The sequence below is a fragment of the Patiria miniata genome, unplaced genomic scaffold (genome assembly GCF_015706575.1).
Source record: "Patiria miniata isolate m_02_andy unplaced genomic scaffold, ASM1570657v1 HiC_scaffold_9, whole genome shotgun sequence".
Classification (NCBI taxonomy): domain Eukaryota; kingdom Metazoa; phylum Echinodermata; class Asteroidea; order Valvatida; family Asterinidae; genus Patiria; species Patiria miniata.
In genome coordinates this window covers 13,623,392-13,637,747 of record NW_024037076.1, presented here as the reverse complement: position 1 = coordinate 13,637,747, position 14,356 = coordinate 13,623,392, and positions in this window count along the sequence as shown.

Here is a 14,356-nt window from a genome sequence, read left to right as displayed (position 1 = left end):
CAGCTGCTGCAGTTGTCTCTGCACCTGCAGTAGTGGTCTTGGTAGATGTGCTGATAGCAGCTGATGTCTCAGAACTGTAGTTGTTTACCTGATCTGTTGTGATACCTTCAGCGACGGTTGTTTTCAACAGATGTAGTCACACCCTGTGTGGTAGTCTCGACGTCAACAGTAGTATCAGCCACAGTGGTACTTCTGCCGGTTTGGCAACCTCTGGAGTTGTCTGGGATGTTCTGGTGGATAAAGCTTCTGTACTGCTCTCTGCTAGAGTAGTCTCAGTACCAGTGGTTATTCCTAGGGATGTTGCTCGCACCAGCTGATGTCTGTGCAGCTGTGTTTATTCCCTCCTCTGTGGTCGTACCTACAGCAATAGTAGTTTCCACAGTGTAGTCACAATTGAAGTTGTTGCCTCTGCTACAATTGTAGTTTCAGCCACAGTTGTCTCTATAGGTTGAGGCTATTTCTGGAATGGTTGTCTCAGATGTTATTTGAGTTACAGCTTCTGTGCTTCTCTCTGCCAAAGTAGTCTCAATACCAGAGGTTATTCCTACAGTTGTGCTAATACCAGCTGACGTCTGTGCAGCTGTAGTTGATCTCTGCTCTGTGGTGGTACTTTCAGCAAAGTAGTTTCAGCAGATGTAGTCACTGCTGGTGTTGTTGTCTCTGCCACAACTGTGGTTTCAACCAGAGTTGTATCTCTCCTGGTCGTGGCTTCCTCATCAGTTATTGTCTGGGATATCATGCTTGTAACAGCTTCTGTAGTTCTGTCTGGAACAGTTGTCTCAATCCCAGTGGTTAAAACAGAAGTTGTGCCAATATCAGATGTTTGAGCAGCTGTGGTTGTTGCGGGAGCTATTGTACTACCTTCATCAACAGTGGTGTGTGCAGGTGAAGTGGTTGTGCAGTTGTCTCTGCTGCAATGGTTGTCCCGATCACGGTTGAGGCACCGACTGTTGTGACCTTATCCTCAGAAGTTGTCTCGGCTGCTGTTGATGTACCAGCTGCTGCAGTTGTCTCTGCACCTGCAGTAGTGGTCTTGGTAGATGTGCTGATAGCAGCTGATGTCTGAGGAACTGTAGTTGTTACCTGATCTGTTGTGATACCTTCAGCGACAGTTGTTTCAACAGATGTAGTCACACCCTGTGTGGTAGTCTCGACGTCAACAGTAGTATCAGCCACAGTGGTACTTCTGCCGGTTGTGGCAACTCTGGAGTTGTCTGGGATGTTCTGGTGGATAAAGCTTCTGTACTGCTCTCTGCTAGAGTAGTCTCAGTACCAGTGGTTATTCCTAGGGATGTGCTCGCACCAGCTGATGTCTGTGCAGCTGTGGTTATTCCCTCCTCTGTGGTCGTACCTACAGCAATAGTAGTTTCCACAGGTGTAGTCACAATTGAAGTTGTTGCCTCTGCTACAATTGTAGTTTCAGCCACAGTTGTAGCTCTATAGGTTGAGGCTATTTCTGGAATGGTTGTCTCAGATGTTATTTGAGTTACAGCTTCTGTGCTTCTCTCTGCCAAAGTAGTCTCAATACCAGAGGTTATTCCTACAGTTGTGCTAATACCAGCTGACGTCTGTGCAGCTGTAGTTGATCTCTGCTCTGTGGTGGTACTTTCAGCAAAAGTAGTTTCAGCAGATGTAGTCACTGCTGGTGTTGTTGTCTCTGCCACAACTGTGGTTTCAACCAGAGTTGTATCTCTCCTGGTCGTGGCTTCCTCATCAGTTATTGTCTGGGATATCATGCTTGTAACAGCTTCTGTAGTTCTGTCTGGAACAGTTGTCTCAATCCCAGTGGTTAAAACAGAAGTTGTGCCAATATCAGATGTTTGAGCAGCTGTGGTGTTGCGGGAGCTATTGTACTACCTTCATCAACAGTGGTGTGTGCAGGTGAAGTGGTGTGTGCAGTTGTCTCTGCTGCAATGGTTGTCCCGATCACGGTTGAGGCACCGACTGTTTGTGACCTTATCCTCAGAAGTTGTCTCGGCTGCTGTTGATGTACCAGCTGCTGCAGTTGTCTCTGCACCTGCAGTAGTGGTCTTGGTAGATGTGCTGATAGCAGCTGATGTCTGAGGAACTGTAGTTGTTACCTGATCTGTTGTGATACCTTCAGCGACGTTTGTTTCAACAGATGTAGTCACACCCTGTGTGGTAGTCTCGACGTCAACAGTAGTATCAGCCACAGTGGTACTTCTGCCGGTTGTGGCAACCTCTGGAGTTGTCTGGGATGTTCTGGTGGATAAAGCTTCTGTACTGCTCTTTGCTAGAGTAGTCTCAGTACCAGTGGTTATTCCTAGGGATGTGCTCGCACCAGCTGATGTCTGTGCAGCTGTGGTTATTCCCTCCTCTGTGGTCGTACCTACAGCAATAGTAGTTTCCCAGGTGTAGTCACAATTGAAGTTGTTGCCTCTGCTACAATTGTAGTTTCAGCCACAGTTGTAGCTCTATAGGTTGAGGCTATTTCTGGAATGGTTGTCTCAGATGTTATTTGAGTTACAGCTTCTGTGCTTCTCTCTGCCAAAGTAGTCTCAATACCAGAGGTTATTCCTACAGTTGTGCTAATACCAGCTGACGTCTGTGCAGCTGTAGTTGATCTCTGCTCTGTGGTGGTACTTTCAGCAAAAGTAGTTTCAGCAGATGTAGTCACTGCTGGTGTTGTTGTCTCTGCCACAACTGTGGTTTCAACCAGAGTTGTATCTCTCCTGGTCGTGGCTTCCTCATCAGTTATTGTCTGGGATATCATGCTTGTAACAGCTTCTGTAGTTCTGTCTGGAACAGTTGTCTCAATCCCAGTGGTTAAAACAGAAGTTGTGCCAATATCAGATGTTTGAGCAGCTGTGGTTGTTGCGGGAGCTATTGTACTACCTTCATCAACAGTGGTGTGTGCAGGTGAAGTGGTGTGTGCAGTTGTCTCTGCTGCAATGGTTGTCCCGATCACGGTTGAGGCACCGACTGTTGTGACCTTATCCTCAGAAGTTGTCTCGGCTGCTGTTGATGTACCAGCTGCTGCAGTTGTCTCTGCACCTGCAGTAGTGGTCTTGGTAGATGTGCTGATAGCAGCTGATGTCTGAGGAACTGTAGTTGTTACCTGATCTGTTGTGATACCTTCAGCGACAGTTGTTTCAACAGATGTAGTCACACCCTGTGTGGTAGTCTCGACGTCAACAGTAGTATCAGCCACAGTGGTACTTCTGCCGGTTGTGGCAACCTCTGGAGTTGTCTGGGATGTTCTGGTGGATAAAGCTTCTGTACTGCTCTTTGCTAGAGTAGTCTCAGTACCAGTGGTTATTCCTAGGGATGTGCTCGCACCAGCTGATGTCTGTGCAGCTGTGGTTATTCCCTCCTCTGTGGTCGTACCTACAGCAATAGTAGTTTCCACAGGTGTAGTCACAATTGAAGTTGTTGCCTCTGCTACAATTGTAGTTTCAGCCACAGTTGTAGCTCTATAGGTTGAGGCTATTTCTGGAATGGTTGTCTCAGATGTTATTTGAGTTACAGCTTCTGTGCTTCTCTCTGCCAAAGTAGTCTCAATACCAGAGGTTATTCCTACAGTTGTGCTAATACCAGCTGACGTCTGTGCAGCTGTAGTTGATCTCTGCTCTGTGGTGGTACTTTCAGCAAAAGTAGTTTCAGCAGATGTAGTCACTGCTGGTGTTGTTGTCTCTGCCACAACTGTGGTTTCAACCAGAGTTGTATCTCTCCTGGTCGTGGCTTCCTCATCAGTTATTGTCTGGGATATCATGCTTGTAACAGCTTCTGTAGTTCTGTCTGGAACAGTTGTCTCAATCCCAGTGGTTAAAACAGAAGTTGTGCCAATATCAGATGTTTGAGCAGCTGTGGTTGTTGCGGGAGCTATTGTACTACCTTCATCAACAGTGGTGTGTGCAGGTGAAGTGGTGTGTGCAGTTGTCTCTGCTGCAATGGTTGTCCCGATCACGGTTGAGGCACCGACTGTTGTGACCTTATCCTCAGAAGTTGTCTCGGCTGCTGTTGATGTACCAGCTGCTGCAGTTGTCTCTGCACCTGCAGTAGTGGTCTTGGTAGATGTGCTGATAGCAGCTGATGTCTGAGGAACTGTAGTTGTTACCTGATCTGTTGTGATACCTTCAGCGACAGTTGTTTCAACAGATGTAGTCACACCCTGTGTGGTAGTCTCGACGTCAACAGTAGTATCAGCCACAGTGGTACTTCTGCCGGTTGTGGCAACCTCTGGAGTTGTCTGGGATGTTCTGGTGGATAAAGCTTCTGTACTGCTCTTTGCTAGAGTAGTCTCAGTACCAGTGGTTATTCCAAGGGATGTGCTCGCACCAGCTGATGTCTGTGCAGCTGTGGTTATTCCCTCCTCTGTGGTCGTACCTACAGCAATAGTAGTTTCCACAGGTGTAGTCACAATTGAAGTTGTTGCCTCTGCTACAATTGTAGTTTCAGCCACAGTTGTAGCTCTATAGGTTGAGGCTATTTCTGGAATGGTTGTCTCAGATGTTATTTGAGTTACAGCTTCTGTGCTTCTCTCTGCCAAAGTAGTCTCAATACCAGAGGTTATTCCTACAGTTGTGCTAATACCAGCTGACGTCTGTGCAGCTGTAGTTGATCTCTGCTCTGTGGTGGTACTTTCAGCAAAAGTAGTTTCAGCAGATGTAGTCACTGCTGGTGTTGTTGTCTCTGCCACAACTGTGGTTTCAACCAGAGTTGTATCTCTCCTGGTCGTGGCTTCCTCATCAGTTATTGTCTGGGATATCATGCTTGTAACAGCTTCTGTAGTTCTGTCTGGAACAGTTGTCTCAATCCCAGTGGTTAAAACAGAAGTTGTGCCAATATCAGATGTTTGAGCAGCTGTGGTTGTTGCGGGAGCTATTGTACTACCTTCATCAACAGTGGTGTGTGCAGGTGAAGTGGTGTGTGCAGTTGTCTCTGCTGCAATGGTTGTCCCGATCACGGTTGAGGCACCGACTGTTGTGACCTTATCCTCAGAAGTTGTCTCGGCTGCTGTTGATGTACCAGCTGCTGCAGTTGTCTCTGCACCTGCAGTAGTGGTCTTGGTAGATGTGCTGATAGCAGCTGATGTCTGAGGAACTGTAGTTGTTACCTGATCTGTTGTGATACCTTCAGCGACAGTTGTTTCAACAGATGTAGTCACACCCTGTGTGGTAGTCTCGACGTCAACAGTAGTATCAGCCACAGTGGTACTTCTGCCGGTTGTGGCAACCTCTGGAGTTGTCTGGGATGTTCTGGTGGATAAAGCTTCTGTACTGCTCTTTGCTAGAGTAGTCTCAGTACCAGTGGTTATTCCTAGGGATGTGCTCGCACCAGCTGATGTCTGTGCAGCTGTGGTTATTCCCTCCTCTGTGGTCGTACCTACAGCAATAGTAGTTTCCACAGGTGTAGTCACAATTGAAGTTGTTGCCTCTGCTACAATTGTAGTTTCAGCCACAGTTGTAGCTCTATAGGTTGAGGCTATTTCTGGAATGGTTGTCTCAGATGTTATTTGAGTTACAGCTTCTGTGCTTCTCTCTGCCAAAGTAGTCTCAATACCAGAGGTTATTCCTACAGTTGTGCTAATACCAGCTGACGTCTGTGCAGCTGTAGTTGATCTCTGCTCTGTGGTGGTACTTTCAGCAAAAGTAGTTTCAGCAGATGTAGTCACTGCTGGTGTTGTTGTCTCTGCCACAACTGTGGTTTCAACCAGAGTTGTATCTCTCCTGGTCGTGGCTTCCTCATCAGTTATTGTCTGGGATATCATGCTTGTAACAGCTTCTGTAGTTCTGTCTGGAACAGTTGTCTCAATCCCAGTGGTTAAAACAGAAGTTGTGCCAATATCAGATGTTTGAGCAGCTGTGGTTGTTGCGGGAGCTTTGTACTACCTTCATCAACAGTGGTGTGTGCAGGTGAAGTGGTGTGTGCAGTTGTCTCTGCTGCAATGGTTGTCCCGATCACGGTTGAGGCACCGACTGTTGTGACCTTATCCTCAGAAGTTGTCTCGGCTGCTGTTGATGTACCAGCTGCTGCAGTTGTCTCTGCACCTGCAGTAGTGGTCTTGGTAGATGTGCTGATAGCAGCTGATGTCTGAGGAACTGTAGTTGTTACCTGATCTGTTGTGATACCTTCAGCGACAGTTGTTTCAACAGATGTAGTCACACCCTGTGTGGTAGTCTCGACGTCAACAGTAGTATCAGCCACAGTGGTACTTCTGCCGGTTGTGGCAACCTCTGGAGTTGTCTGGGATGTTCTGGTGGATAAAGCTTCTGTACTGCTCTTTGCTAGAGTAGTCTCAGTACCAGTGGTTATTCCAGGGATGTGCTCGCACCAGCTGATGTCTGTGCAGCTGTGGTTATTCCCTCCTCTGTGGTCGTACCTACAGCAATAGTAGTTTCCACAGGTGTAGTCACAATTGAAGTTGTTGCCTCTGCTACAATTGTAGTTTCAGCCACAGTTGTAGCTCTATAGGTTGAGGCTATTTCTGGAATGGTTGTCTCAGATGTTATTTGAGTTACAGCTTCTGTGCTTCTCTCTGCCAAAGTAGTCTCAATACCAGAGGTTATTCCTACAGTTGTGCTAATACCAGCTGACGTCTGTGCAGCTGTAGTTGATCTCTGCTCTGTGGTGGTACTTTCAGCAAAAGTAGTTTCAGCAGATGTAGTCACTGCTGGTGTTGTTGTCTCTGCCACAACTGTGGTTTCAACCAGAGTTGTATCTCTCCTGGTCGTGGCTTCCTCATCAGTTATTGTCTGGGATATCATGCTTGTAACAGCTTCTGTAGTTCTGTCTGGAACAGTTGTCTCAATCCCAGTGGTTAAAACAGAAGTTGTGCCAATATCAGATGTTTGAGCAGCTGTGGTTGTTGCGGGAGCTATTGTACTACCTTCATCAACAGTGGTGTGTGCAGGTGAAGTGGTGTGTGCAGTTGTCTCTGCTGCAATGGTTGTCCCGATCACGGTTGAGGCACCGACTGTTGTGACCTTATCCTCAGAAGTTGTCTCGGCTGCTGTTGATGTACCAGCTGCTGCAGTTGTCTCTGCACCTGCAGTAGTGGTCTTGGTAGATGTGCTGATAGCAGCTGATGTCTGAGGAACTGTAGTTGTTACCTGATCTGTTGTGATACCTTCAGCGACAGTTGTTTCAACAGATGTAGTCACACCCTGTGTGGTAGTCTCGACGTCAACAGTAGTATCAGCACAGTGGTACTTCTGCCGGTTGTGGCAACCTCTGGAGTTGTCTGGGATGTTCTGGTGGATAAAGCTTCTGTACTGCTCTTTGCTAGAGTAGTCTCAGTACCAGTGGTTATTCCTAGGGATGTGCTCGCACCAGCTGATGTCTGTGCAGCTGTGGTTATTCCCTCCTCTGTGGTCGTACCTACAGCAATAGTAGTTTCCACAGGTGTAGTCACAATTGAAGTTGTTGCCTCTGCTACAATTGTAGTTTCAGCCACAGTTGTAGCTCTATAGGTTGAGGCTATTTCTGGAATGGTTGTCTCAGATGTTATTTGAGTTACAGCTTCTGTGCTTCTCTCTGCCAAAGTAGTCTCAATACCAGAGGTTATTCCTACAGTTGTGCTAATACCAGCTGACGTCTGTGCAGCTGTAGTTGATCTCTGCTCTGTGGTGGTACTTTCAGCAAAAGTAGTTTCAGCAGATGTAGTCACTGCTGGTGTTGTTGTCTCTGCCACAACTGTGGTTTCAACCAGAGTTGTATCTCTCCTGGTCGTGGCTTCCTCATCAGTTATTGTCTGGGATATCATGCTTGTAACAGCTTCTGTAGTTCTGTCTGGAACAGTTGTCTCAATCCCAGTGGTTAAAACAGAAGTTGTGCCAATATCAGATGTTTGAGCAGCTGTGGTTGTTGCGGGAGCTTTGTACTACCTTCATCAACAGTGGTGTGTGCAGGTGAAGTGGTGTGTGCAGTTGTCTCTGCTGCAATGGTTGTCCCGATCACGGTTGAGGCACCGACTGTTGTGACCTTATCCTCAGAAGTTGTCTCGGCTGCTGTTGATGTACCAGCTGCTGCAGTTGTCTCTGCACCTGCAGTAGTGGTCTTGGTAGATGTGCTGATAGCAGCTGATGTCTGAGGAACTGTAGTTGTTACCTGATCTGTTGTGATACCTTCAGCGACAGTTGTTTCAACAGATGTAGTCACACCCTGTGTGGTAGTCTCGACGTCAACAGTAGTATCAGCCACAGTGGTACTTCTGCCGGTTGTGGCAACCTCTGGAGTTGTCTGGGATGTTCTGGTGGATAAAGCTTCTGTACTGCTCTTTGCTAGAGTAGTCTCAGTACCAGTGGTTATTCCAAGGGATGTGCTCGCACCAGCTGATGTCTGTGCAGCTGTGGTTATTCCCTCCTCTGTGGTCGTACCTACAGCAATAGTAGTTTCCACAGGTGTAGTCACAATTGAAGTTGTTGCCTCTGCTACAATTGTAGTTTCAGCCACAGTTGTAGCTCTATAGGTTGAGGCTATTTCTGGAATGGTTGTCTCAGATGTTATTTGAGTTACAGCTTCTGTGCTTCTCTCTGCCAAAGTAGTCTCAATACCAGAGGTTATTCCTACAGTTGTGCTAATACCAGCTGACGTCTGTGCAGCTGTAGTTGATCTCTGCTCTGTGGTGGTACTTTCAGCAAAAGTAGTTTCAGCAGATGTAGTCACTGCTGGTGTTGTTGTCTCTGCCACAACTGTGGTTTCAACCAGAGTTGTATCTCTCCTGGTCGTGGCTTCCTCATCAGTTATTGTCTGGGATATCATGCTTGTAACAGCTTCTGTAGTTCTGTCTGGAACAGTTGTCTCAATCCCAGTGGTTAAAACAGAAGTTGTGCCAATATCAGATGTTTGAGCAGCTGTGGTTGTTGCGGGAGCTATTGTACTACCTTCATCAACAGTGGTGTGTGCAGGTGAAGTGGTGTGTGCAGTTGTCTCTGCTGCAATGGTTGTCCCGATCACGGTTGAGGCACCGACTGTTGTGACCTTATCCTCAGAAGTTGTCTCGGCTGCTGTTGATGTACCAGCTGCTGCAGTTGTCTCTGCACCTGCAGTAGTGGTCTTGGTAGATGTGCTGATAGCAGCTGATGTCTGAGGAACTGTAGTTGTTACCTGATCTGTTGTGATACCTTCAGCGACAGTTGTTTCAACAGATGTAGTCACACCCTGTGTGGTAGTCTCGACGTCAACAGTAGTATCAGCCACAGTGGTACTTCTGCCGGTTGTGGCAACCTCTGGAGTTGTCTGGGATGTTCTGGTGGATAAAGCTTCTGTACTGCTCTTTGCTAGAGTAGTCTCAGTACCAGTGGTTATTCCTAGGGATGTGCTCGCACCAGCTGATGTCTGTGCAGCTGTGGTTATTCCCTCCTCTGTGGTCGTACCTACAGCAATAGTAGTTTCCACAGGTGTAGTCACAATTGAAGTTGTTGCCTCTGCTACAATTGTAGTTTCAGCCACAGTTGTAGCTCTATAGGTTGAGGCTATTTCTGGAATGGTTGTCTCAGATGTTATTTGAGTTACAGCTTCTGTGCTTCTCTCTGCCAAAGTAGTCTCAATACCAGAGGTTATTCCTACAGTTGTGCTAATACCAGCTGACGTCTGTGCAGCTGTAGTTGATCTCTGCTCTGTGGTGGTACTTTCAGCAAAAGTAGTTTCAGCAGATGTAGTCACTGCTGGTGTTGTTGTCTCTGCCACAACTGTGGTTTCAACCAGAGTTGTATCTCTCCTGGTCGTGGCTTCCTCATCAGTTATTGTCTGGGATATCATGCTTGTAACAGCTTCTGTAGTTCTGTCTGGAACAGTTGTCTCAATCCCAGTGGTTAAAACAGAAGTTGTGCCAATATCAGATGTTTGAGCAGCTGTGGTTGTTGCGGGAGCTATTGTACTACCTTCATCAACAGTGGTGTGTGCAGGTGAAGTGGTGTGTGCAGTTGTCTCTGCTGCAATGGTTGTCCCGATCACGGTTGAGGCACCGACTGTTGTGACCTTATCCTCAGAAGTTGTCTCGGCTGCTGTTGATGTACCAGCTGCTGCAGTTGTCTCTGCACCTGCAGTAGTGGTCTTGGTAGATGTGCTGATAGCAGCTGATGTCTGAGGAACTGTAGTTGTTACCTGATCTGTTGTGATACCTTCAGCGACAGTTGTTTCAACAGATGTAGTCACACCCTGTGTGGTAGTCTCGACGTCAACAGTAGTATCAGCCACAGTGGTACTTCTGCCGGTTGTGGCAACCTCTGGAGTTGTCTGGGATGTTCTGGTGGATAAAGCTTCTGTACTGCTCTCTGCTAGAGTAGTCTCAGTACCAGTGGTTATTCCTAGGGATGTGCTCGCACCAGCTGATGTCTGTGCAGCTGTGGTTATTCCCTCCTCTGTGGTCGTACCTACAGCAATAGTAGTTTCCACAGGTGTAGTCACAATTGAAGTTGTTGCCTCTGCTACAATTGTAGTTTCAGCCACAGTTGTAGCTCTATAGGTTGAGGCTATTTCTGGAATGGTTGTCTCAGATGTTATTTGAGTTACAGCTTCTGTGCTTCTCTCTGCCAAAGTAGTCTCAATACCAGAGGTTATTCCTACAGTTGTGCTAATACCAGCTGACGTCTGTGCAGCTGTAGTTGATCTCTGCTCTGTGGTGGTACTTTCAGCAAAAGTAGTTTCAGCAGATGTAGTCACTGCTGGTGTTGTTGTCTCTGCCACAACTGTGGTTTCAACCAGAGTTGTATCTCTCCTGGTCGTGGCTTCCTCATCAGTTATTGTCTGGGATATCATGCTTGTAACAGCTTCTGTAGTTCTGTCTGGAACAGTTGTCTCAATCCCAGTGGTTAAAACAGAAGTTGTGCCAATATCAGATGTTTGAGCAGCTGTGGTTGTTGCGGGAGCTATTGTACTACCTTCATCAACAGTGGTGTGTGCAGGTGAAGTGGTGTGTGCAGTTGTCTCTGCTGCAATGGTTGTCCCGATCACGGTTGAGGCACCGACTGTTGTGACCTTATCCTCAGAAGTTGTCTCGGCTGCTGTTGATGTACCAGCTGCTGCAGTTGTCTCTGCACCTGCAGTAGTGGTCTTGGTAGATGTGCTGATAGCAGCTGATGTCTGAGGAACTGTAGTTGTTACCTGATCTGTTGTGATACCTTCAGCGACAGTTGTTTCAACAGATGTAGTCACACCCTGTGTGGTAGTCTCGACGTCAACAGTAGTATCAGCCACAGTGGTACTTCTGCCGGTTGTGGCAACCTCTGGAGTTGTCTGGGATGTTCTGGTGGATAAAGCTTCTGTACTGCTCTTTGCTAGAGTAGTCTCAGTACCAGTGGTTATTCCTAGGGATGTGCTCGCACCAGCTGATGTCTGTGCAGCTGTGGTTATTCCCTCCTCTGTGGTCGTACCTACAGCAATAGTAGTTTCCACAGGTGTAGTCACAATTGAAGTTGTTGCCTCTGCTACAATTGTAGTTTCAGCCACAGTTGTAGCTCTATAGGTTGAGGCTATTTCTGGAATGGTTGTCTCAGATGTTATTTGAGTTACAGCTTCTGTGCTTCTCTCTGCCAAAGTAGTCTCAATACCAGAGGTTATTCCTACAGTTGTGCTAATACCAGCTGACGTCTGTGCAGCTGTAGTTGATCTCTGCTCTGTGGTGGTACTTTCAGCAAAAGTAGTTTCAGCAGATGTAGTCACTGCTGGTGTTGTTGTCTCTGCCACAACTGTGGTTTCAACCAGAGTTGTATCTCTCCTGGTCGTGGCTTCCTCATCAGTTATTGTCTGGGATATCATGCTTGTAACAGCTTCTGTAGTTCTGTCTGGAACAGTTGTCTCAATCCCAGTGGTTAAAACAGAAGTTGTGCCAATATCAGATGTTTGAGCAGCTGTGGTTGTTGCGGGAGCTATTGTACTACCTTCATCAACAGTGGTGTGTGCAGGTGAAGTGGTGTGTGCAGTTGTCTCTGCTGCAATGGTTGTCCCGATCACGGTTGAGGCACCGACTGTTGTGACCTTATCCTCAGAAGTTGTCTCGGCTGCTGTTGATGTACCAGCTGCTGCAGTTGTCTCTGCACCTGCAGTAGTGGTCTTGGTAGATGTGCTGATAGCAGCTGATGTCTGAGGAACTGTAGTTGTTACCTGATCTGTTGTGATACCTTCAGCGACAGTTGTTTCAACAGATGTAGTCACACCCTGTGTGGTAGTCTCGACGTCAACAGTAGTATCAGCCACAGTGGTACTTCTGCCGGTTGTGGCAACCTCTGGAGTTGTCTGGGATGTTCTGGTGGATAAAGCTTCTGTACTGCTCTCTGCTAGAGTAGTCTCAGTACCAGTGGTTATTCCTAGGGATGTGCTCGCACCAGCTGATGTCTGTGCAGCTGTGGTTATTCCCTCCTCTGTGGTCGTACCTACAGCAATAGTAGTTTCCACAGGTGTAGTCACAATTGAAGTTGTTGCCTCTGCTACAATTGTAGTTTCAGCCACAGTTGTAGCTCTATAGGTTGAGGCTATTTCTGGAATGGTTGTCTCAGATGTTATTTGAGTTACAGCTTCTGTGCTTCTCTCTGCCAAAGTAGTCTCAATACCAGAGGTTATTCCTACAGTTGTGCTAATACCAGCTGACGTCTGTGCAGCTGTAGTTGATCTCTGCTCTGTGGTGGTACTTTCAGCAAAAGTAGTTTCAGCAGATGTAGTCACTGCTGGTGTTGTTGTCTCTGCCACAACTGTGGTTTCAACCAGAGTTGTATCTCTCCTGGTCGTGGCTTCCTCATCAGTTATTGTCTGGGATATCATGCTTGTAACAGCTTCTGTAGTTCTGTCTGGAACAGTTGTCTCAATCCCAGTGGTTAAAACAGAAGTTGTGCCAATATCAGATGTTTGAGCAGCTGTGGTTGTTGCGGGAGCTATTGTACTACCTTCATCAACAGTGGTGTGTGCAGGTGAAGTGGTGTGTGCAGTTGTCTCTGCTGCAATGGTTGTCCCGATCACGGTTGAGGCACCGACTGTTGTGACCTTATCCTCAGAAGTTGTCTCGGCTGCTGTTGATGTACCAGCTGCTGCAGTTGTCTCTGCACCTGCAGTAGTGGTCTTGGTAGATGTGCTGATAGCAGCTGATGTCTGAGGAACTGTAGTTGTTACCTGATCTGTTGTGATACCTTCAGCGACAGTTGTTTCAACAGATGTAGTCACACCCTGTGTGGTAGTCTCGACGTCAACAGTAGTATCAGCCACAGTGGTACTTCTGCCGGTTGTGGCAACCTCTGGAGTTGTCTGGGATGTTCTGGTGGATAAAGCTTCTGTACTGCTCTTTGCTAGAGTAGTCTCAGTACCAGTGGTTATTCCTAGGGATGTGCTCGCACCAGCTGATGTCTGTGCAGCTGTGGTTATTCCCTCCTCTGTGGTCGTACCTACAGCAATAGTAGTTTCCACAGGTGTAGTCACAATTGAAGTTGTTGCCTCTGCTACAATTGTAGTTTCAGCCACAGTTGTAGCTCTATAGGTTGAGGCTATTTCTGGAATGGTTGTCTCAGATGTTATTTGAGTTACAGCTTCTGTGCTTCTCTCTGCCAAAGTAGTCTCAATACCAGAGGTTATTCCTACAGTTGTGCTAATACCAGCTGACGTCTGTGCAGCTGTAGTTGATCTCTGCTCTGTGGTGGTACTTTCAGCAAAAGTAGTTTCAGCAGATGTAGTCACTGCTGGTGTTGTTGTCTCTGCCACAACTGTGGTTTCAACCAGAGTTGTATCTCTCCTGGTCGTGGCTTCCTCATCAGTTATTGTCTGGGATATCATGCTTGTAACAGCTTCTGTAGTTCTGTCTGGAACAGTTGTCTCAATCCCAGTGGTTAAAACAGAAGTTGTGCCAATATCAGATGTTTGAGCAGCTGTGGTTGTTGCGGGAGCTATTGTACTACCTTCATCAACAGTGGTGTGTGCAGGTGAAGTGGTGTGTGCAGTTGTCTCTGCTGCAATGGTTGTCCCGATCACGGTTGAGGCACCGACTGTTGTGACCTTATCCTCAGAAGTTGTCTCGGCTGCTGTTGATGTACCAGCTGCTGCAGTTGTCTCTGCACCTGCAGTAGTGGTCTTGGTAGATGTGCTGATAGCAGCTGATGTCTGAGGAACTGTAGTTGTTACCTGATCTGTTGTGATACCTTCAGCGACAGTTGTTTCAACAGATGTAGTCACACCCTGTGTGGTAGTCTCGACGTCAACAGTAGTATCAGCCACAGTGGTACTTCTGCCGGTTGTGGCAACCTCTGGAGTTGTCTGGGATGTTCTGGTGGATAAAGCTTCTGTACTGCTCTTTGCTAGAGTAGTCTCAGTACCAGTGGTTATTCCTAGGGATGTGCTCGCACCAGCTGATGTCTGTGCAGCTGTGGTTATTCCCTCCTCTGTGGTCGTACCTACAGCAATAGTAGTTTCCACA